The sequence below is a fragment of the Typopeltis vanoorti genome, chromosome 26 (genome assembly GCF_054136105.1).
Source record: "Typopeltis vanoorti isolate ZY-2024b chromosome 26, IOZ_Tvanoo_1.0, whole genome shotgun sequence".
Lineage (NCBI taxonomy): Eukaryota > Metazoa > Arthropoda > Arachnida > Uropygi > Thelyphonidae > Typopeltis > Typopeltis vanoorti.
Window position 1 is genome coordinate 29,354,291 of NC_143574.1, and position 25,419 is coordinate 29,379,709.

General features: G+C 37.7%; 1 protein-coding gene across 1 annotated transcript in view; it reads left to right on the top strand.

Moving 5' to 3' along the window:
* The first annotated feature begins 488 nt into the window (after positions 1 to 488).
* The window catches only part of LOC150092450 (synaptic vesicular amine transporter-like), a 71,184-nt gene continuing 46,253 nt past the window's right edge, over positions 489 to 25,419 (top strand). The window contains exon 1 of the mRNA XM_090415023.1: positions 489 to 589. The gene's annotated coding sequence lies outside the window, so the exon portion shown is untranslated. The remainder of the gene's footprint in view (positions 590 to 25,419) is intronic.

Here is a 25,419-nt window from a genome sequence, read left to right on the forward strand (position 1 = left end):
TAGTATAATTTTCGCCTAAGTATCAAAGGCATCTTCTGTACAAAGCTAATCGACCAATAACTGACAATTCCCAAAGGCGCCACCTAAGTAAATAATGTAACATAACTAAAAAGTCCTAACTTACTTAAAATCAAATAAAGTTGGGAAAGATTAGCTTATTTAAAAAGTACTATCTCCCTCTTACATTAGCTACTTAGGTGGTGCTTTTTAGAATTGTCAGTTATTGTTCGATTAGCTTTGTACAAAAGATGTACTTGATACTTAGGCGAAAATTATACTAATAAATAATATTTTACGTGAGTTTATTCAAACAACATTTCATTTGTGCATCAAATGCACAAATGAAATGTTGCAAGCGCGCATTAATGTACTATTTTCCCACCAGAGGCGCTACTGCACAATTTTACGTCAATCAAATTGTTCGCCTATCAGAAGAGCTGCTAACAAAACGGTAGCGTTTAGGTTCTCTTATTTCATCTGGTATCTGTAAGAGAAGGTGGGAAAGACAAACCATTATACGATTAAATGAGAAAGGGGGTATCTTAGTGTCAATGTTTTTCTGTTGTATTTTTGTTTTCGTAGCAAACTGGTAAGTATCTTTTATAAAGCTTATTTCATTAAACTATATAATTTACGTAATTGTATAATATAATTTAATTAGCGAGTATAATTTTAATAAAAGATTTAGTCGTATAGTGAACTACGTTTTAAGGTTAATTTATCCTTCATTTTGCTATTATTTTTCTATATGCTAGTGATATAACTTCAACTCTCCACAAAGTGATATACAGAGTTATATATTCGTTGTCAACTGCCTAAAGACAACGGATTTCAGTTTAGTGAAATTATTGTTTATATAGAGTGAAGAAATTACCATGGTAGGAAAGCCAACCGACAGTTTGTTAAGTGTCGTAGTTAAAAAGTACTCCATTGTAGGGGAAAAAAATGTTTATGGACGATACCATACGTGAAATATTACATTTGTTAATTTTTGTTTAAAGTTTAATTGTATGTTGGAAGTTTATTTTTCACTTGGTTAGACTATAATAAATTTAGGCGCAAACTTTGTTTGCTTATACTTGGATAAAGGATTAAACTAAATTTATTATTTAATTGTATTTTTTTATGCTAGTTTATAAAAATTGTCTTGCTGTATATGTGAAGTCTCTATGGTTGGTTCGTTAAGACTCAGAATTATAATCAGATTTATGAATATATACAGTCGTGTAGCTAGAGCTTTTGCCGCCCTCTCAATACCCATCAAAAATACTACAAAAAGTCAAAACGACGCATAGGGAACTAAATTAAAAGACTGTGTTTATTTTTAAATTAAAACTTTAATTCCAACATTCTAAAATGTTATTTTTCTTGCTTTTCTGTTAGCAAAATCGTCGATGACATTGGCTACATTGCTATGTAGCCAATGTCATCGACAAAGAATTACCTACTTAGTAATGTAGGTAATTTTTAATAAATTTTAATTTAGAAAAACTCCTCTCACAACTAGCAACACTTACAGCAATTGTGAGGAAAATTCGCAGTAGTATTACAATATTTGGAAATGAGTTCTCGAGACTGTATTTTAGAATTAACTACAAAAGTTCAAAAAGGTTCAAAGTGTCCCTAGGGGCTGACCTCCCTCTCCGCCTCCCCTCTAACTACGCCTTTGAATATATGCCATGCTTAATGTTACATTTTTAATGCTAAAAATGTAAATTTTTAATTTTAATTTTCAATTTAAAATTGATGATTACACCGTACTTCCGCTGTACAGTGTAATCATCAATTAGAATGACGCAAGTACCTTCTTCTCCAGAATACAGTCTCGGATGATGAAGAAATGTCAGCAAGATTACTGTTTCATTTATTATTAAGATGCAGAAATGCTGTCCTCCATTAACATACCAGGCAGATCATTCACTCCAAGTAATTGCTTTTCATAAACTTAATGCTATTGGACAGTGACGGTCAGTCCTGTCTGTACGGTCTCAAGAAAGGTTCCTGGCGGTGCAGATGCGATTCGAACGTGTCTTTATAGCCCCAAATATCATCTATCGACTAAGCACTATAAATAAGAGCGGCTTGCCTTAATGTTCCCCTTAACTGGTTGGACTTAATGTCCACTCATAACCAAATAAGTTGATTTAGAAATGTAATTAATGTCGTACCCGCAAAGTCTGCATTCATTTTTTTTTTTTTTTAATATGAGACAATTCACCTTCAGTTGAAAAGCTCTTATAATGGTTCTTTGCGTCCCAGATGACGGAATTCAAACCAGGTCTTTTCAAAAAGAGAACTTGACTAAATGTTCTGGTTTCCTGTATAGTAGTAGATCGATGGCGTCACCAGAAGATTGAATTCTTAAAGTTCAAAGAACTTTTGTGCTGTAAGCAATTTTTAAGTGGATATAGCCTATATATAATTAAAAGTTGTTGTTTTTTTTCCTTATTCCGCCATAGTGTCAGGGTCTTGACACCGCACAAAATTCCCATGCATTCTCTTGTGCTAGGTCCAAGTTTTTCGAAATTATATATATGTGTGTTAAAGATACCAAGTTATTTTAAATATAAACCTTTTTTTTTTTTACTCCATTTCCCAAGTAAGCAAACAGAAAAGTCGCTCAAATTTGTCCCTGCAAGTGTTAAGTCTAGCTGAATCTGCACGTAGTGCAACTCCAAAGCAACTCGTGGTAAAGGTAGAATAAGCTCTGATCACTATTCTTAATATTTATCCTTAATGGAAAGCACATCTCCTGGAGGAGATGTATGATGCTATGTATTAAATATATATACATAAATAATTTAAAAAAAAAAAAAAAAAAAAATATATATATATATATATATATATATATATACACACACACACACACACACACCCTCTGTCCAAAAAGAAACCGAACTTTTCGAAAATAGAAAAAACTAGTGGCGCCACCTGTTATATATTTTTATTGTCGAAAGCGGCAACCTTCATTAGTGTTGTATCAACTGTTTATGACATTTGTTTCATTAGAAGCCGAGTTATAGTGTCAAGAGTGACAGTGTGTTTTGACGAACGGTCGGTCGTTACGATATTCATGCCGTACGCGGCGAATGCTCGCTTTCAATCGCTTCAAAACTTCGAGATAAAACTCACCATAGACCGTTTGGCCAGGCGGAACGAATTCTTTGTGGATAATGCCCTTGGAATCGTAGAAACAAATCAGCATTGTCTTTACTTTTGACTTCTCCAAGCGACTTTTTCTCGGATGCCCCTCTTCTGGTGGTCTCCACTCAGCACGCTGGCGCTTTGTTTCGGGCTCATACTCAAAACACCACGTTTCATCACCAGTAATGATCGTTTCGAGGAAGTTAGTCATTACCAGTGGTTTTAATGAGGTCCTTGCAGTGTTCAATTCGATACATTTTTGGGTCGTCGGTGAACTTTTAGGGAACAAATTACGAATTCAATTTACGAAGGCCCAAACTCTCGGTCAAAATGTTGTGCACAGTTGATTTTGGAATCCCCAATTCATCTTCAATCAATCTCAGGGACGATTTCAGGTTTTCTTTGATGAAATCGCACACTTTTCTGATGTTAACTTCGCTCAGTCCAGTTTATGGACGGCCCGGCTTTTCGTCGTCCTCAAGCGTCTCACGACCACTTTGAAATCGCTTCAACCACTCGTAAACTTGAGTACGGGATAAGCATTCATCACCGCATGCTTTTTGAAGCATTTCGATAAAACTTTTACCAAGTTTAACACAAAAGTCAATCACAGCTCTGTTTGAAGCTCATTTTCCGACCGTTCGTCAAAACACACTGTCACTCTTGTCACTATAACTCGGCTTCTAATGAAACAAATGTCATAAACAGTTGACACAACACTAAGGAAGGTTGCCGCTTTCGACAACAAAAATATACAAAAGGTCGCCCCACTAGTTTCTTCTATTTTCAAAAAGTTCGGGTTCTTTTTGGACAGTGTGGTGTGTGCGCAGTAGCGCACTCAAGATTTAATCTTGGGGGGGGGGGGGTAAATACAGGTAACCCTCGTATAACGCTGATGTTAGGTTCCGTAGAAATGCCGCGTTATATAAATCACGTTATACGAGACTTAAATCACATAAAAAAAAAGTAGGGTTAGCTTCCAAAATCTTTTTTTTTTTTTCTTAAATTATATAAACAACATTGACATATCCAACAAAAACAATCTTTTTATTTAATTCTGGTAATTCATGTAAGTTAAGAAAACATAAACTATGAGACAAATACGTCGTATAAAATTATAAAAATTAAAATTGTACATAAATTTCATTGCACATAATGCATAAATGTTTTAGACTCACTAAAATAAAGCGCATATTTTAATCGTCATCACAAGTTTTTTTTTTATTGTTACAATACGTACAAGCTGAATTTCGTTTTACACAAGACATCAGCTATAAAGACGTGCATATGATTGGTGCGGTATTAACAAAAGATCGCGCGACCCAAAGACAAAAGCAACCGGTAAGTGTTGAGTTGAAATGCTAATTCTCTTCAATCGAATTCCATAACATCTGAAACTGTCCTAACAACATTCACTATTAGTTTTAACACATTCACAACAGAGTGTCATCTATCGTTCCGATGCAACTTCCCATTACTGACTGGCTCAACTCACACAAACGTTTCAACCCTTGCTTGAATTTTATGGGGTTTTGTTTGCGTTTGAGGTGGCAGGCGAACTCACACATTCATTATATGGCATGTTTCAATTCTTGGTAGTCTTTTATTTTAAGTTAGCCTTTGTGATCTGTCATTATGACATCGAGAATTTCAAATGCAATAAAACAAACACTTATTTGTAATATCGACATATCGAAAAAACTCCTAAGGAGTTTTTTCGATATGTCGCCAGTAGAAGAAAGAATGATTTTGGTAGGATGGGATTGATTAGTGAAAACGGAGGAATGATAACCGCTGCGGAGGATATAGTTGAGATATTTAGTGAGCAATTTCTAAAGGTATTTCATTCTTGTGAATGTGGCATCATGCAGAACTTAAAAGCAGGAGGAGGAACTGTTAGTAAGTGAACAGGAGGTATATGAGGAATTGAATAGACTTGATGTAAATAAGGCTGTGGGACTTGATGCTATTTCACCACGTGTCTTGAGGGAATGTGCCAGAGAGTTAACAACAGCGTTTGTATATCTTTTCAATATGAGTCCCTCACTGGGTCAAGTTCCGAAAGAGTGGAAAGAGGGTAAAATTATTTCAATTCATAAGGGAGGTGATAAGAGTAAGGCTTTGAATTATAGGCCAGTCTGTGTGTCCGAAGTTGTGGTTAAGGTATTAGAGAAGTTAGTTAGGACTAAGATTCAGAATTGGGTTGAGAACAGAAAAATACTCTTTGCCGACTAGCATGGATTTACTAAAGGAAGATCGTGCTTTAGCAATCTTCTTGCTTTTTATAATAAAGTGACAAATGCGTTGAATAAGGGTGTTGCATGTACAGTGGTATATTTAGATTTTGCAAAGGCGTTTGATAAATTGCCACATGACAAGCTGGTAATTAAATTGGAACGGATGGGGCTGAACAGTAGATTGGTTCGCTGGATTGGAGATTGGCTGTCTGATAAGTATCAGCGAGTTGTCTGTGGAGGAGCGATATCCCAGAAGAGGAAAGTTACTAGTGGTGTACTCCAAGGGTCTGTTTTGGGTCCATTGCTGTTTAATTTGTATGGAAATGATATCTGGAGAGGTCTGAATGGTGATGTGCAGTTGTTTGCAGATGATGCAAAGTTGGGAAGAGCTATCAGGAGTAGAGCGGATGCTGTAGCTTTGCAAGATGACTTGAATACACTGTCTGAATGGGTAAATAAGTGGGGATGTCAATTCAATGTTTCAAAGTGTAAGGTTTTGAAATTTGGGAAGCAGAGATAGGATGTAAAGTACACAATCGGTGCAAATATCTTGGAAGAGGTAGAGGAGATGAAAGATTTTGGAGTGATTGTTGACAAGGACCTAAAATTTCGGGGACATGTTACTAAAATAGTGAAGACAACACAACGGATAATGGGGATGATGCGGAGGACATTGACTTGTAAAAGTAAGGATGTTATGGTTCCTTTGTATAAGGCTTTGATCAGGCCACATATGGATTACTGTGCACAGATCTGGTCACCTGGTTTTCAAAAAGATGAAATTGCGTTGGAAAAAGTTCAGAGACGATTGACTAAGGTGGGTTCTGGTCTGGAATGTAGAGTATGAAGTCAGATTGACAAAATGCAATTGGCAGAAATTGGTGGAGAGAAGGAGGGGGGGGATATGATTGAGACATAAGCTGTTAAGTGCTTATTACCAGATTAACGTCGGGGAGGTTTTGCACAGAATGGGTGAGGATAGCAGGAGAACAAGAGGTCATTCCTGGAAGCTGTACAAGGAGGGTGTGAGCAAGGGAGTGAGGAGCAGGTTTTTTGCATGGAGAGTGGTGAGTGATTGGAATGCTTTGCCCGAGAGTGTGGTGTGTGCATAGACAGTGAATATATTTAAGGCACAGTATGATAAACTGTGTGTATAACATTGGACCTCCCACGATGAGTCTTTGACTCCATGGAGGTTTTTATAATAATAATATTTCATAATTGAAAAATTGGACAATAATTTTTAGTTAGATACTGTTTCAGTACAACATATGGTTTTGCTTAAGTCTATACAGCATAGTTTCTGCGAGCGGGGACATGTGATTTATTATTTAGTGCCGTTTTTATTCCATCAGTCTAATTGCACGATTTGTTGAGATTGATACAGACCTTAAAAGCCTCTATACAGTACCATACGAGCTATGACTGAGCATCTGCATTGATCGCCAATACATGGTACCCATGATCTCCTTTGGCCCGGCTCGGGCAAACGAAATAGCGCTCGATTCGACGGAGCAATGCAACAGTGGCCGTGATTGCCGAGAGCTATAGGGTATTCCCACCTTATGTGACGGCTAATTCGTAAGTAGTATAGAAATATAAGACACGACACAACATAAATAAAAAAAATTAAAAAAAATCATTAGGAAAAGATTTTTGGAAAATTTTCTAGTGTTTTTTTTTCTTTTTTTGGGGGGGGGGGGCAAGACCCCTTGGCACCCTCCCTGGGTGCGCCACTGTGTGTGTGTCATTCTGAAACAAGGTATCTGCTTGCTATACGTTTAATTGTTGTTGACCTGGATTTGGTATTTAGTAGACCTGGATTTGGCGATTCGTTTTACTAATCGCCAAATATATTTTCCTTATGAAAGAGATTATAAAAACCAATCCCTGATTCTTGGTTGTTTCCCCTTCTTGATTGTTATTTACACATTGCACTTGGATGCAAACTTGTTTACTTCGTTGAGTACTCCTTTATGTTGGAAGTTCAGTTATTAGACTCATTTCTGAACTATCCCTTCTGTCCACCCGTAAGCGAAGTATTCTGGGATTATTGTATTCAGATTGGGTGTTTGGCAATTCTTTCAAAAATTCTTGCATTATCTCAAATATCTATATGGATGGATAAAAGAAAATTTGTCTACGTAGCTCAATTGCTGTAAGTGTTGCTAGTTGTGAGAGGAGGTTTTCTAAATAAAATTGATTAAGTATTACCTACTTTACTATGAAATAGACTTCGCTAATGTCATCGACGAATTTGCTAACAGAAAAGCAAGAAAAATAACTTTTTAGAATGTTGAAATCAAAGTTTTACTTCAAAAATAAACATAATGTTTTAATTTATTTCCCATACGTCGTTTTGACTTTTTGTAGTATTTTTAGTGTATATTGAGAGGGTCGGCAAAAGCTCAAGCTACACCACCGTCTGAGTGTGTATGCTTAAAACGACTGCAGATTAACTTTATTGTAATAATAAAGGATGGTGTTATAACGGGTTGAACACCCCTGTCATAGTGTATCCATTCCCTTTGTCCAACTTGACCGAAACATTGTTTATATACGCGAGAACGTCCCCCCCCCCCCCATTTTTTGTGATTGTCGCAGTCATTTCGTTACTCTACTATGTAAATATTTTGTTATAATTTGAAAAAAATATTCGAATACAAGCGCATCTATAGTATAGTGTTCTGGAGGAGTGGGGGGATGTTTTAAGAAAGAAAGCAAACATGAAAAATAGCTGAATATACATATTCTTTTATGATATAAAGCTAAATATAAACTTTCAGATATAGTGTTGCTACAAAAAAGATGGTTTCTTGCATGTTATGTTGTTAGTGAGTTGAAATTTTAAAAATATCTCTAAAGCATGTATAAGAACGTATGTCGTTTACTTATTTCCAAAACGCCGAGGACGTCAAAATATTTCTCCACAAGTCGTTAAAAGAAGTATTTCATATCAACACATATTTCGCTTCCCTAAAAAAAAAATCTCTGAGTTTTCAGACTGTGGGTATTTGAGCAAACTGAATAATCTGTATATAATATTTGGTTTTTGCACGTTTTAGGTTTGTTGATGAAATATTTTACAAGGTAATTACAATGTTGCATATTAACAGTGTGGTAGGAAGGGTGGTCAGTGTGTTGCCAAGGTATGATAGTGATGAACTGGGGATGCAAGCAAAGATTATGAATGATATGTTAGCGTGAGGAGAATGGAGTGCATTTTGTGAATGTGTGGGAGGAATTTGAGGGACGGATGGAATTGTATAAAGAAGATGGGCTGCATTTAAATGCTTTTAGTGTGAGTCGGCTGGAGAGATTGTTGCCGGAAGGAGAGGTGACTAATGAATAGATCTGGGGGGGTGCGAGGTGATATGAAAGAGCAAAAAAGCAGGGTAGGGAGAGGTATTTGCTCACTTGCAAATGGGGAGGTGAATATTATGAATGAAGTAAATGAGAGAGTGGAGGTACAACACGAACAGGGAAGCATGCTGAATTCAGAGGTGAATGTGTGAGCGGGCAAACACAAATTGAGATGGCTCGGGATGGGTGGGGAGAGTTTAGGTGTGAGGAAAGTTGTAGAATTGGTGGTAATATAGAGGAAGTAATTGGGGAAGGTATTGAAGAATCACATCGGAGTGACATTCATAGGACTGATAGAGGCAGTAATGATTTCTTATGTTTATTCACTAATGCTAGAAGTATTCGAAATAAGGAGAACGAAATTGTTGCTTTGCTTGAGTTTATTCGCCCCAAAATTGGTAAAGTGAGACGTGGTTAGATGACGATGACATCCTGACAGGAATAGAGATGAACGGATATGATATTTTTCGCGAAGATAGACAGGGAAGAAAGGGAGGAGGAGTACTGTTAATGGTAGCAGATGAGTTGTGCCCATCTTAGGTGGATTTGCAAGGTGAACATAGTGGCCACGGTTTTGAGGCCGTATGGTGTGAGGTAGAAGTAAACAGGATGAAATATTTAGTTGGGTGTTCTATAGACCTGGTAATGTGGAGGGTAATGAGAAGGAAATGTATAGGCAAATTACTTAGCCAGCAAGAAACGAGTGATCATTATGAGCGACTTTAATTATGGTAATATAGACTGGAAGCAAGAGACTACATCTGGGAATAAAGGAAATGAATTTTTGCAGTTTTTGAAATATAATTACATTAGGCAGCACGTAACGGAGGGTACACGAGGAAGAAGCGTATTGGATTTGATCATCTCATCAGATGTTATAAGGTGTCAAATCTTCCACCATTGGTGAGAGCGACCACGAGGTGATCACTTGCAGGGTGACCAGTCATTCGAGGACGTCTGTTAGAAAGAGATATATGTGGAATTATAAGACTGGTAATTACGAAAAGCTCAGGAAACAGCTTGCGATAATAAATTGGAAAGAGGAACTGGATGGAAAGGATATCAATGCTGCTTGGGCCATACTCAAGAACTATTTGATGGAGGCAATACAGTATAAGAATGTATTCCAATGGTTAAGAGGGTAAATAGAGTGGGTATAAAATGGATGAATCAAGAGATAAGGTATGCAATCTAGAAGAAGGTATTATGGAAGAGACACAAAATGAGTATTTATAACAACCAGTTGCATGAGAAGTACAAAGAGCAGGCGAGGAGAGTGACTAGCTTGATAAGGGTAGCAAAAATGCAATATGAGCAGCAGTTAGCTAAAGCGGCCAGAAAAAAATCCTAAGGAGTTTTTTCGATATGTCGACAGTAAAAGAAAGATTATGGTAGGATGGGATTGATTGGTGAAAACGGAGGAATGATAACCGCTGCGAAGGATATAGTTGAGATATTTAGTGAGCAATTTCTAAAGGTATTTCATTCTTGTGAATGTGACATCTTGCAGAACTTAAAAGCAGTGGGAAAGGAGGAGGAGGAGGAACTGTTAGTAAGTGGGCAGGAGGTATGAGGAATTGAATAGACGATGTAAATAAGGCTGTGGGACTTGATGCGATTTCAGCACGTGTCTTGAGGGAATGTGACAGAGTTAACAACAGCTTTTGTATATCTTTTCAACATGAGTCCCTCACTGGGTCAAGTTCCAAGGGAGTGGAAAGAAGGTAAAATTGTTCCAATTCATAAGGCAGGTAATAAGAGTAAAGCTTTGAATTATAGACCAGTCTGTGTGTCTGGAGTTGTAGTCAAGGTATTAGAGAAGTTAGGAATAAAATTCAGAATTGGGTTGACAACAGAAAAATACGCTTTGGTGGTCAGCATGTATTTACTAAAGGAAGATCGTGCTTTAGCAATCTTCTTGCTTTTTATAATAAAGTGGCAAATGCGTTGGATAAGAGTATTGCATATGCAGTGGTATATTTATATTTTGCAAAGGCGTTTGATAAATTGCCACGCAAGATGGTAATTAAATTGGAACAGATGGGGCTGAACAGTAGATTGGTTCATTGGATTGGAGATTGGCTTTCTGATAAGTATCAGCGAGTTGTCTATGGAGGAGCGATATCCCAGAAGAGGAAAGTTACTAGTGGTGTACCCCAAGGGTATGTTTTTGGGTCCATTGCTGTTTAATTTGTATGTAAATGATATTTGGAGAGGTCTGAATGGTGCTGTGCAGTTGTTTGCAGATGATACAAAGTTGGGGAGAGCTATCAGGAGTAGTGTGGATGCTGTAGCTTTGCGAGAGGACTTGAATACACTGTCTGAATGGGTAAATAAGTGGGGATATCAATTCAATGTTTCAAAGTGTAAGGTTTTGAAATTTGAGAAGCAGAGATGGGATGTAAAGTACACAATCGGTGGAAATATCTTGGAAGAGGTAGAGGAGATGAGAGATCTGGGAGTGATTGTAGACAAGGACCTAAAATTTCGGGGACACGTTACTAAAATAGTGAAGACAACACAGCTGATAATGGGGATGATGCAGAGGACATTGACTTATAGAAGTAAGGATGTTATCGTTCCTTTGCATAAGGCTTTGATCAGGCCACATATGGATTACTGTGCACATGTAATCCATATGTGCACAGTGAAATTGCGTTGGAAAAAGTTCAGAGGCGATTGACTAAGGTGGGTTCTGGTCTCTGGAATGTTGAGTATGAAGACAGATTGATAAAATGCAATTGGCAGAAATTGGTGGATAGAAGAAGGATGGGGGGATATGATCCAGACATATAAGCTGTTGAGTGGTTATTACCAGATTAATGTCGGGGAGGTTTTGCACAGATTGGATAAAGATAGCAAGAAAACAAGAGGTCATCCCTGGAAGCTGTATAAGGAGAGTGTGAGCAAGGGAGTGCGGAGCAGGTTTTTTTGCATGGATAGTGGCGAGTGATTGGAATGCGTTTCATATGTTACAACATTACATACATTTGATACATGTATTCTGATAATTTTTTTTCGCAATAATAATTATAATAATTTATAACATATGATACATATCATTACATGCATTTGATTACATATGATGTATTTATTTTATTTATTTTTTTTATCTTGGATGAGATGAGTAATATTTTTTTTTTCACGTTTAAACATTTTATTATGTCTCAAATAAATTATACACATAGATACAGTAATAATTATAATACATTACAATTGTGAATAACCGACACTTGTAAGTTAATAATATTTTTAAATAATAATAATAGTTTTTTTTCTGTATAATGCATTATATTCTTTCTTTGGGAGGCATTTCTGATTTCTTGAAGCTTATGTGGAGAGTTTATTCTGCACGATGCGCTCCATGATTTGGTTGATTACAGACAACGTGGCGATGGGTCTGTAATTACTTATGTTTCTTTTTCCATGTTTGTGTATCGGTGTGATTAATGCAGTCTTCAGTGTTTCAGGTATGTGCCCCGTTTCGAAGATTTTATTTAACAGTTTTTGTATAACTGGAAGTAAGTTGGTTGAGTGTGTCTTGATGTTTTTTGGTCTGATTCCGTCTATCCCCGGTCCTTTGTTAGAGTTAATTTGTTGAATTGCCAGTGATAGTTCTTCTTTTGTTACCACATCGACTGGGTTGCTCGTGGACCTAGTGGAGAATGTTCGTTTGTGTAAGGAAAGGATGTTTCTTGTAGTTTTTGGACAGAGTTCACGAAGTGCTGATTAAAGTTGTTTGCCAACTGTTTGAGGAATTTGGAGTCGCAGGCAAAGCTGTGTTTTATTGTTTCTGAGGCAGTGGTTCTGTGTATATTGTCCTTGTCCAGCATTTCATTAATCAGGTGCCAGGTTTCCTTTATGTTATTCTGAGCTGTTGTTAATTTGTTGCTGTAATGTTTCTTTTTGCGGTTCTAATCTGTCTTGTTAGGAGATTCCGTTTTCTTTTGTATTCAGCTTGTAAAGCGATATTGTTCGGCGACTTAAGTTGTTTCCATAGGGCATCTTTTCTTTGTATGTCTGTTAGTATGTTGTCTGTTATCCATGGATTTTGTTTCGTTTGGGTGCGTATTTTTATTTTTGTTAATGCTTTGTTGTATATTTTGTTAAATGCAAGTTTAAGATTATTATATACAGCTTCAGCAGATTCTAAAGATGCTATCTGCATCCAGTCTGTTTTTCTGATTTCATCGTTTACTATTGTTTCGTTTAGAATGCTATAATACTGTTTTGTAGTCTGAGTGAGTTTTATGGGTTCTGGTTCAGTGTGTAACTGTAATGCTGTGAAATAATGGTCTGCCAGTTTGCATGTTATGACGGCTGCCGTGTGGCTGTTTGGAGGGGCCCTTATATTTATATGATCAATGCAGGATGAGGTTGTTGTTTCCGATTATCTCTTCTCGTGTATACGACTGTATGGTTGGGGTTATGTTATATGCCGATAATAGGTCTAGGTATTGTTCTGTGTTGTTATTTATGTTCCTAATGTTTATATTCATGTCTCCTATTATTATCAAGTATTCTGAGGCGCCTACTTCCGTGGCTGAAAGCCATCTGTTTAGTTTTTCTAGGAATTTTGTGGTGCTTAAGTTGGGTGGTCTTTATATTGCGTTTAATATCAAGTTTTCTTGTTTGATGTTTTTAATTTCGATGCATGTGTTTACTGCGAATTCTAATTTATAGTTTATTTCTGTTACTTCTAGTTTATGTTTCGAAAATACTATTATACCACCGCCTCGTTTTGTTTGTTTGTAGTGTTTGTGTTGTTGGAAGTGTGGCATTTGGTAGGTGGATGCCTCTTCGTTTGTCGTAGATACCTCTAGATAATAATAATAATAGAGCGCGTCAAACACACGACTAAAAAAATAAACTAAATAAATTCTCTAACCCTTTTTATTCCAGAGGAAACTCTATTATCCCTAACTTTTTGAAGATAGGTCTCTGCCCTTTACTGATAGTGAGCAGAAGCTCTCAACGGACCAAGGCTTTCAGATGATGCAAATCGTGTGCCACCTAACGTTGTGTAATAATACATTCTTTTCTAATCCAGTAGTTAGTTTTGATTGTATTAACATGCAACTGGACAGCTCTAGGCCAGATCCTAACAAGAACGCAATTTTTCTTCTTGCAAACAGGAAATGCAGTCGTGAGCATCGATTTAACAAATGAAAGTGAACACGGCGCATTTCTAATCTGACCATCACAATAACAACAGTGGCTATTGCCAGAAAGCAAAAGGTATTTAAAAAAAAAAAAAAAAAAAACCTCAAGTCAGTAATATTTAAAAAAATTATTATTAAAAATAGGCCGCTTTCCACGAATTAAGGAACAAAGAGAAAAATCGTGATGACTCGGGGAGGAGACATAAAAGTCAGGTATGTTATGTAAAAAATGGCGATGCATATGATTATTATACATCCTCTGTCTAAGAAGAAACCAGTGGCGCCACCTGTTTTATCTTTTTAATGTCGAAAGCGGCAACCTTCATTAGTGTTGTGTCAACTGTTTATGACATTTGTTTGATTAGAAGTCGAGTTATAGTGCCAAAAGTGACAGTGTTTTGACGAACGGTCGGTCGTCACGATATTCATGCCGTACGCGACGAATTCTTGCTATCAATCGCTTCAAAACTTCGAGATAAAACTCGCCATTGACCGTTTGGCCAGGCCGAACGAATTCTTCGTGGATAATGTCCTTGGAATCTTAGAAACAAATCAGCATTGTCTTTACTTTTGACTTCTCCAAGTGGCCTTTTTTTTTCCGGATGCCCCTCTTCTGGTGGTCTCCACTCTGCGCTTTGTTTCGGGCTCGTACTTAAAACACCACGTTTCGTCACAAGTAACGATCGTTTCAAGGAAGTTTGAGCGGTTTTAATGAGGTCCTTGCAGTGTTCATTCGATACATTTTTTTGGTCGTCGGTCAACTTGCGGGGAACAAATCGCAAATTCAATTTACGAAGGCCCAAACTCTCGGTCAAAATGTTGTGCACAGTTGATTTTGGAATCCCCAATTCATCTTCAGTCAATCTCACGGACGATTTCTGGTTTTCTTTGATGAAATCACGCACTTTTTGGATGTTAACTTCGCTCAGTCCAGTTTTTGGACGGCCCGGCTTTTCGTCGTCCTCACGACCACTTTGAAATTGCTTAAAGCACTCGCAAACTTGAGTACGGGATAAGCATTCATCACCGTATGCTTTTTGAAGCATTTGATGCATTTCGAGAAAATCTTTACCAAGGTTAACACAAAAGTCAATCACAGCTCTGTTTGAAACTCATTTTCCGACCGTTCATCAAAACACTCTGTCACTCTTGGCACTATAACTCTCCTTCTAATGAAACAAATGTCAACAACAGTTGCCACAACACTAGTAAAGATTGCCACTTTCGCCAAGACAAAGATACAACAGGTGGCGCCACTAGTTTCTTCTCTTTTCGAAAAGTTCGGTTTCTTTTTGGACAGAGTGTACATAAATAAATGGCGCTGTCAGTAATATATGCAAATATGCCGTGGCATAAAAGTTGGCATTTTGTGTCTTGAATGAGAACACATTACGTGATAGCAAAGCCTTGGATATGGCTGCAAGTAATGTGCCCTGTAAGCTACGGCCGGTTTCTGTGTTCGTACAAGAACTGTCAAAACACGCCTAGTTACGCGCACAAATTTTTATCTTTCAGAATTTCTAATTTACAATTAATAATTTTTGAAGGTACTACGAAAACGAATTATATGATAAATCATACTTGCTCGTATTTTATTTAGTAATGTCTCCACGCCAATGTCACTGTTACCTATTCCAACCTAATACGCTCTTATTAGTTAATTTTAGCTGGTTTTAGTTGATTTTAGTGTGCGAACGGACGCTGATGTCGGCAAGTTGCAGATGAATGTTTGTTTAAAGTCTACTGTCTAGACAGTACTTGCTTGTATAGACACTGGTGGATTTTTGTAGCTCCTTAAATTGAGTGAATTAGTTTAGTGCTTGCAACTTTACAGAATGTAGCTAGACCAGAGGGGAAAAAGCCAACATTAATGAAAAAAGCAGTTTTCTAAACCATAATATCACTGTCGAAATCAAAACGAAAAAGAAATGCAAATTCATTTAAATTTCACTGGGTGGACAAATCTGAAATAATTTGTTTATAAATGGTTCACGGAAAATTCATCGAAAAAATATTATTCGGTAGAAAATTGAAATAATTGATACCGATATATGAAAAGTAAATGCAGCGCAAGATAAATTTCACAAAATATAGTTATTTATGTATTGTTTAGATTTTAATCAGATTTTCATAATATTTTTATTCTTTTACAATGAAAGTAATATTATTGATCGGTGAGTTTCCTAATTTCTGTTTCATCTTAAAATGGTGTAAATATTCAGGTTCTGCTCATGAAATATTAATATTTACAAAACAAGTATAGGGAGAAAGGGCATCGCATTTAAGAATCCTTATTCGGCGAACCATCCAGATGTGATACTCGTATATATACGAGGGTGGTATGAAAAGTTCTCGGCCTAACAATGAAAAAACGAATTTATAATTTCTAAATTATTTTTATTTTTCAACACAAGATTAGTCTCCCTTAAGACTAATAATTTATTCCAGCGATGCTCCAGTACTATTATCCCGTGCCTGTAGTGGGTCTCAGTAAGATCTGCAAAATACCCCTCTACTTTTTTAAATAACGAAACCTGTGGTGCGTTCATAATTAGAAGAAACACACGTATAAACCACAGTGAAAATTATTTAATTGTAAATATTTCATCCTAAGTATCTTAGGACATCACCAGTACAGTATTTAAACAAAAATTAGGAATAACATACAGTTAGGGCGCATGATTACAATAGAATCTCATGAAAACGTGCATAACGTGCTAAAGTAGTAAAAAAAAAAAAAAAAAACGTTAATTATTTAACAGTTTTGTATGATAATTTCCCATACTTTAGGAATAGTAAGAACGTCGTTGCGGTTTAGGTTTGGTCTGTGGTGTAGTAGGGCTTCAGAACTTTCTTTGTATAAACGTTCATGTTTAAATATAGATCTATGTAAAAGTTTAGCCTTTTCCCAATGGATCCTATGGTTTGGATTTTCAATTCCGTGCTGAGAGAGGCCAGATTTCTGCGGTTTAAGAAGACGAATGTGGTCTTGATGTTCCGAGATGCGTTTCTGAACAGACCTACCTGTCTGTCCAAAGTAAGATAATTTGCATGAGCATGGAATCTCATAAACACCAGGTAACATCATTACTAGTGCTGATAAAGGAAATACCACTGTGGTTCTTGATACCAATTCATATGACCGAAAAATTAATTTACTTCTTCGAGATCGTAATACTTACTCCAAATTGGATTTTGATCCTACGAATCGTCAACTCAGAAAATTAAATAAGCTACTTAATGAAACTTCCACCATAGATGAAGAAACAATCAAAAAAACTTAAGACATACCATGCAAGACCTCCTAGAATTTATGGCTTACCTAAGCTACACAAAACTAATGTTCCACTTAGACCTGTCGTAGACTGTATCGGCTGTCCAACGTACAAGTTATCAAGATTCTTATCTACCCTTCTCCGCCCTCACATAGGCCACTCAGTCTCTTCAATCAAAAATTCTAATGAGTTTCACACAAAAATTAAAGACATTCAACTATCAAAAACTGACTTGTTAATCAGCTTCGACATTGTCTCCCTCTTCACAAACATTCCCCATAAAGAAACAATGGAATTACTAACTCAAAAATTTCCGTCTGATATAGTTGAATTGTTCAAGTTTATTATTGCATCAGGTTACTTCACCTGGAAAGGTCAAATTTACAAGCAAGAGGAAGGAACAGCAATGGACTCTCCTTTATCACCAAACCTAGCAAACTTGTTTCTAGAACACCTTGAGGAAAAAATATTCACTTTTGAACCCAAACCAAAAATTTGGCTAAGATATGTCGATGACGTATTTGCAGTATGGAATCATCCCGAACCTGAATTACAACTGTTTCTAGATAAAATTAACCTTCTTCATCATCGCATCAACTTTACGTTAGAAAAAGAAACTCCACAGGGTATCTCTTTTTTGGATTTACACATCAAAAGTAAAGAAGACGGTTCCATCGCCACTTCCGTCTTTCGCAAGCCTACATTCTCAGGTCGCTACATTCACAATTCTTCCGCTCATCATCCATCTCAGAAATCTGGCATTATTAAATCACTAGTTTCCAGAGCACACAAATTCTGCTCCTCTGAAGAATCTTTAAACCAGGAATTAGAAGTTTTCAAAAATACAGCCATTCTCAATGGATATAATCCCAAAACAACTCAAAAAATCATCAGTCACTTCTGCATACATCAAACCAGACAGGAAGAAGTGCACAGGATTCCCATACCTTATGTTAAAGGCATCTCAGAACGTCTTTCTAAAATTATGAAGAAATACAATTTTGCCACTTCTTACAAACCTATCAACCAAATTTACAACTTATTACCTTCTCCTAAGGACAAATTCTCACCCTTGATGTTACTTGATGTTTATGAGATTCCATGCTCATGCAAATTGTCTTACTTTGGACAGACAGGTAGGTCTGTTCAGAAACGCATCTCGGAACATCAAGACCACATTCGTCTTCTTAAACCGCATAAATCTGGCCTCTCTTAACACGGAATTGAAAATCCAAACCATAGGATCCATTGGGAAAAGGCTAAACTTTTACATAGATCTATATTTAAACATGAACGTTTATACAAAGAAAGTTCTGAAGCCCTACTACACAGACCAAACCTAAACCGCAACGACGTTCTTACTATTCCTAAAGTATGGGAAATTATTATACAAAACTGTGTTAAATAATTAACGTTTTTTTGTACTACTTTAGCACGTTATGCATGTTTTCATGAGATTCTATTGTAATCATGCGCCCTAACTGTATGTTATTCCTATTATTGTTTTAAACTACTGTACTGATGATGTCCTAAGATACTTAGGATGAAATATTTACAATTAAATAATTTTCACTGTGGTTTATACGTGTTTCTTCTAATTATACCCCTCTACAGCTACAATCATCTCTTGATTCGAAGAAAAACGCTGAGCAGCGAGGATGATTTTTTAGTTTCGGGAAGAGATAGAAGTCAAAGGGAGCCAAATCTGGAGAATAGGGTGGATGTTCCAACAATTCATAGTGTAGATCCCTGAATTTTCCCATTTCTAAAACACCTTTGTAGGCACGTGCATTGTCCTGATGAAAGATTTTTTTTTCTTCTGCAAACCGGGCCTTTTCTCACAATTTTTCGTCTAGTCTGGTTAAAAGATGGGAATAATATTCCCCGGTTATTGTTTTACCCTTTCCAAGATAATTAATAAACAAAATGCCTTTAGCATCCCAAAACACCGATGCCATGACCTTTCCTGCTGATGGAACCGACTTTGTCTACTTTAGCGCTGAACAACCCGCTTCTGTCCACTGTTTCGACTGCTGTTTGGATTCTGGTGTGTTTGGTGAATCCAAGTCTCATCCATAGTAATAAATCGATGTACAAAATCAGTTTTATTCTTGTTAAAACGTTCCAAACACTGTTCAGAGATTTTCATGCGAGTGCGATTTTGATCTGTGAGAAGCGCGGCAACCATTTTGCGCAAAGCTTTATATGCAAACGGGGTGGCCATAAATTAACTTTCCCTCTTTGGAGGTATCTGTAGCTAAAACTAATACACGGAATGGAGATGAATTCCGCGAAAAAAAAAAATTAGTACCGAAAGTCGCCGATAGGGGAAATTTTGGCGGAGCCTAAAGCAGTGAAATATTTGCAGTAAAGGCATAATTTTTATGCAGGATGGAGCACTGCCACACATTGAACGTTCAGTACAGCACCTTTTACGCCAGCATTTCAGTAATGAGAGGGTTATCAGTCAGTTCTTTCCGACGGCATGGCTGCCTCGATCCCCGGACATCACTCCATGTGACTTTTGGCTGTGGGGTATTTGAAATCCGTTGTGTATGTTGGTGGCTTTCCCAACTTGCCCGTCTTGAAAGAGAGCATAAAACGGGCTGTTATGAACATCCAATCCGACTCCTTACGCTCAGCTGTAGAGCATGTCGCTCACCGGATGCAGTTTGTTGTACCCAAGAAAGGTTAGCACATTGAAAATCGTGTATGTGGTCCAGGGGACCCTGATTCTGATGAATAAAACATTTCCTGTGAGTTCAATCACTACATTAAATTCTGTGTCTCTCACAAGTTGTTGGTTTAGCTTAATTATTATTATTATTATCATTGTGATGTGCCACATATCCAGCTGGAATGAGTGACGCGGCTGTCGCTTACACCGTCGATATGTTGTTATTCCATTTTATCCGCCTTTAATATAATTATCCGCTTGTTTTTGGCTCCACCAGCGCCAAAATTTCCCCTATCGGCGACTTTTGGTACTAAATCTTTTTTTTTTCGCGGAAATCATCTCCCCATGCCTTCAAAAGTCTCAATATAAAATTTGGTCTCATTTCGCTTATTGGTTTTAGCTACAGATGCCTACAAATAGGGAAAGTTATTTTATGGCCACCCTGTATATTCTATACGTTCTTTTGAAATGCCTACAGTCTCAGCAATTTCACGCACTTTGACTCGTCGGTCATCCAATACCATATCATGCACTTGATCAATGATTTTCTGATGCTGTTACACTTTTTGGACATCTTTCACGTGGATCATTTTCAAGGCTGGTACGGCCACTTTTAAACTCGGCAGCCCGATTTTAATTGTCAAAAATGAAGAAGAGTGCCCATAAACTTTTATGAACTTCGAATGAATTTCTTTTTTAGCGTTACACCTTCTGTTATCCATTTCAGGCGATACAGACAATACTTTTGTTCAGCCAGCTGTATAAAACAAACTACTTGATAGAATAACTTGCAATTTCACATGGATGCTTATGACAGATGTACCAACTTAGAAAAAAAAATTGTGCCGATAGTGTTGCCATCTATGGTCGAGGTCGAGAACGTTTTAGACCACCCTCGTATAATCGAAATATTATTATTATTATTTGACACCTCCAGGGAGTCCAGGTGCACATCGAGGGAAGACACCTGGTCTAGAACTCTGTCTTCAAGATTCAATCACCAAATGACTGCAACTACACCAACGCCATCTACCCCCGATCATCACTAGTATTTCCACAGACGATCACAAATATCCATGTCCACGGCGGTATTCCAACCCGCAGCATTTTGGCTGCAGAGCAGATACTCGATCCACTCGGCCAACCAGACTCGCTATTTCTTAATTTTTTTTTTTTTTAAATGTGTTACTTTTTTTAAAAATATTTCTTATATGGGAAATATCTTTTGTTTTCACTTCATACTGAATAAAAATTTTCAAAAAGCTAAATACAATCGAAATATTAAATAATATATAAAAATTTCTTAATTCTTTAAAATTTCTTAAATTTAAAAAAAAAAATTTTTAAAGGAAATATTTTTTTTAAATATTTCTTATGTGAAATTTTTTTTTACGTATATCCGTGATGAATTTTCGTGCGATGAATTTTCCTCCGCGATGAACTGCCCGGACACGGAACAGGAGTGCTATCCCGAATCAGCTATGATCTGACGTTGCGTCGGCTACTGTAATATTTAGTATCTGATTCCACTGTGCGCAAAAGGCTAAACGACTGTGGTCTGTGTGCTAGGCGACCGGTAGTCTGCGTGCTCCTATCCCAACCATCCCACATCGACTGAACCCAAGACCAAGATCGGCATTGTTTACAGACGTGCCCTGATTTGCTCTACAAATACCAAACGTGCTCTGATCGAAAATAACCTGAGATACGTTATCATCAAACTAATATCCGTGGAAGGGACACTTATAGTGGAGGTAGTGTGATAGTTTGGGAAAACGTCTAGTTGGAGGTACGCATCGACCAGTATGTGATTCCTAGCAGCAGCACGAATGCTGCAACTTATAGAGACGAGCTCCTGGAACCTTATGGATGTAGGCTCGATAGGGGGAAACATTGTTCCTGCAAGAACAACAAAGCTCATCCACATTTTGCAGGAACAATGGTTGTTATTACCTACTGGACTACTGGATACCATTATGAACAGTATAAAACATCATCGTCAGTGCTGTATTGCTGTGAGGGGGGGGCGCATTTCTTATTGAGGCACTTTAACAATCTTATTTTGATCTAGTTTTTGAACATTGTCTTCGTGTACTCGTTTGTTATTGAATTAAACAATTTATTTACACTTTTTTGGGTGTTCATTCACACTATTCATGATACTGCCTTTCACAGAATTGCATAAAATTTCTAAAATATTTTTAAACATGCGGAGATATTTTATTCAGCAACAAAATTGCCAATGAACTACATATCTTCTGCAGTTTCTCCCACTTAAGTGGGGTCACTGTTTGTTATGAGTCTCCTCCACACCTTCCTGTCTTGGGCTGTCACCACATCCAAGTTCTTCATCCTCAAGTCCTCTTCTACCAGCTCCCTTCATCTCTTCTTTGGCCGCCCACGCTTCCTCCTTCCTTGCACATCCATCTACATGACCCTTCTTCCCACATATTCGTCCTCCCTCCTCATCACATGACCAAACCATCTCAACCTTGCCTCCTGTATCTTCGCTCCTAAGTTCGTAACTCTCACTGTTCCCCTCACATAGTCATTTCTCAGACGATTCTTTCTGGTCACTCCGCACATCCACCTGAGCATTCTCAACTCTGCTACTTCCATCCTGCTGATGTTATTTTTCCTCAGGGCCACAGTTTCTATAGCATACGTCATAGCTGGCCTCACTACTGTCCTATAGATTTTGCCTTTCAGATTGATCGGCACCCTCATCGCATAACACTCCAGCTATCTCCCTCCAGTTCCTCGAACCCGCTTGTATCCTGCATCCCACTTCCTTCTCACCTCCTCCATCTTCTTCCACTGTCGAACCTAAGTATCTAAAGTCTCTCACCTTCCTGATGACATTTCCTTCCAGCTCCAGGTCTGTCTCCTGGCCACCGCCCACTGCGCAACACATATACTCTGTCTTACTTCTGCTCAGTCTCATACCTCTCTCTTCCAGTACTTTTCTCCATCTTTCCAGTTTAGTTCCTGCTTCTCTTAAATCTGCACACAGCAAGATGTCATCTGCATACAACATTGTCCAAGGCACATCTTCTCTCACCTCCTCCGTCACCACCTCCATCACAATATTAAACACAAACGGACTTAATGCTGACCCTTGATGCGAGCCAACTGTTACTTGAAAACTTTCTGTCTGTCCCAAACAGGTCCGAACACTTGTCTTCATATTTCTGTACATCTCCCGCACCAACCCGACATATTTCTGCGGAACCTTCTTCTCCCTCAGACACCTCCAGACTTCTTGCCTTGGCACTATGGTATGCTTTCTCCAGATCAATAAATGCCAGATGTAGCTCCCGTTGTTTCTCTCGAAACTTTTCCATCATCTGCCATAACCAAAAGATAGCATCTGTTGTTGATCTACCAGGCATGAAGCCAAATTGTTCCTTTGCAATCTCCACCTCCTTCCTCAATCTTCCATCAAGAACCCTTTCTAGGATTTTCATTGTGTGGGATATCAACTTTATTCCTCTGTAATTTTTACAGTCTTGTGCATCCCCTTTACCCTTGTAGATGGGGACAAGAGTACTCTCCCTCCATTCCTCGGGTATATTTTCCTGTTGGCAAACTTTCATGAACAGATCGCACAGCAGGTCAATTCCCTCTTCCCCCAGTGCCTTCCATGCTTCCACTGGAATCCTGCCAGGGCCCACCGATTTTCCATTCCTCATCCTCTTCATGGCTTCCGTCACTTCCACTCTACTGATGTTCTGCACCATCCCCTCAGAAGGCTGCTCATCTTCTCTGTGAGTCCTTGAATTTTTCTCATTCAAAAGTCCCTCAAAGTATATTCTCCATCTGTTTCTTATGTCCACATATCTCCATAATACTCTTCCTTCAGCGTCTTTGACCTGCCTCACATGTAAGATGTCCTTTGCTGGTTTATTTCTACATTTCACTAGTTGGTAAAGTTTTCTCTGTCCTTCCTTTGTTTCTAATTGATCATATTGATCTTGATATGCCATGGCCTTCGCCTGTGCCACAACTCTCTTGGCTTCTTGCTTTCTCTCTCTGTGTACTCCTCTGTCCTCCTTCCATTTTGACTCATCCCACTTCTGCTTTGCCTTCCTCTTAGCTGTCACTGCCACTTGTACATTATTATTCCACCACTAACCCTCCTTCTGCTCTCTAATCTTTCCAGATGTCTCACCAAACACCTCGATTGCACAGCTCAGGATTACTTTTGAATTATGTTTCCACCAATCTTGTGCACTTTCCAGTTCATCCGAAATCCTCTCTAACACCCTCTCCCTAAAACGATTCCTCACATTTTCTTCTTTTAAGTGAAACCACTTAATTATTATTATTATTCCTGACACCTCCAAGGAGTCTGAAGACTCATCGCGGGAGGACACATACAGCTGTCTCAACCACTACACCGAACCTCTACTACGAATCATCTCCATCAATGCCATCTACCGCCCACCACAACTAGTATTTTTTGTCTGTAAATTGCGTGTGTTCTGAAGGGCCGATTTGTCTGTATGCTGGATGAAAAACTCGAGTTTTCGGGAGAAAAAACCCTGCTACCTCCGTATGAGATCGGCTAACTCACCTTCGATTGAAATCGTCCAGATAAAGATTCCTCCCGTCGCGACGAGAATCGAACTTAGGCCTATTCCAATCGAAGGGCGCAATGTACCGTCGTTCTTCCAATTGCGCTACGGAGGCGCTTAATTGTCTTCATCCCATGGCTTCCAGAGGTTCTTATCTTCGATCTTATTTTAAAGTCTGCGCACAGCAGTCGGTGTTGCTGTGCCACTTGATCTGTTGGAACTTTACAATTTGTCACAACCTTAAGATGTTTTCTTCTAGTCAATGTAGTCAATTTGTGAACTGTTGTTACCACTCCATTCATTCATTCTTGCCAATGAATTACATGTGTTTCATGAAATTTATTCTTTATTCATGAAAATGGAATCTATTACAAACTGACGATATTGTTATCGTCATGGCAACCAGTGGTTTTATTTATCCAATCAACAGGCTTCGAGAAAAAAAATCTTTCTCACCCACGGTACGAATTGCACTATAGGTTGTTTATAAATAATTTAAACAGGGAAAAAAAAAAAAAAAAAACAGAAAATTTTATAATGATGCGCAAATTCTTTTTTTTTTAAGACAACCAAAATATGTCGTTATCTTTCTTTTCACGTTTTTAAAATATAAATTGAATTGTTTAATTATATTTAAGTTTCGCATTTTACCAGATAGTTTTTAACATTTATTTTGAACTGTTAATCACCCAGTGATCCGAGCGACCTCGTATAGAAATAAATATAAATCCATGTTCATAAATTGTGTAACGTCGCTTAAATGCAAAATTAATTATGTTTGGAATTAGTTCCAATGAATTACATATGCGTTTATTTATTCATGAAAATGGAATCTATTACAAACAGACGATATTGTTATCGTCATGGCAACCAGTGGTTTTATTTATCCAATCAACAGGCTTTGAGAAAAAAAATCTTTCTCACCCACGGTACGAATTGCACTATAGGTTGTATAATTTAAACAGAAAAAAAAAAAAAAAAATT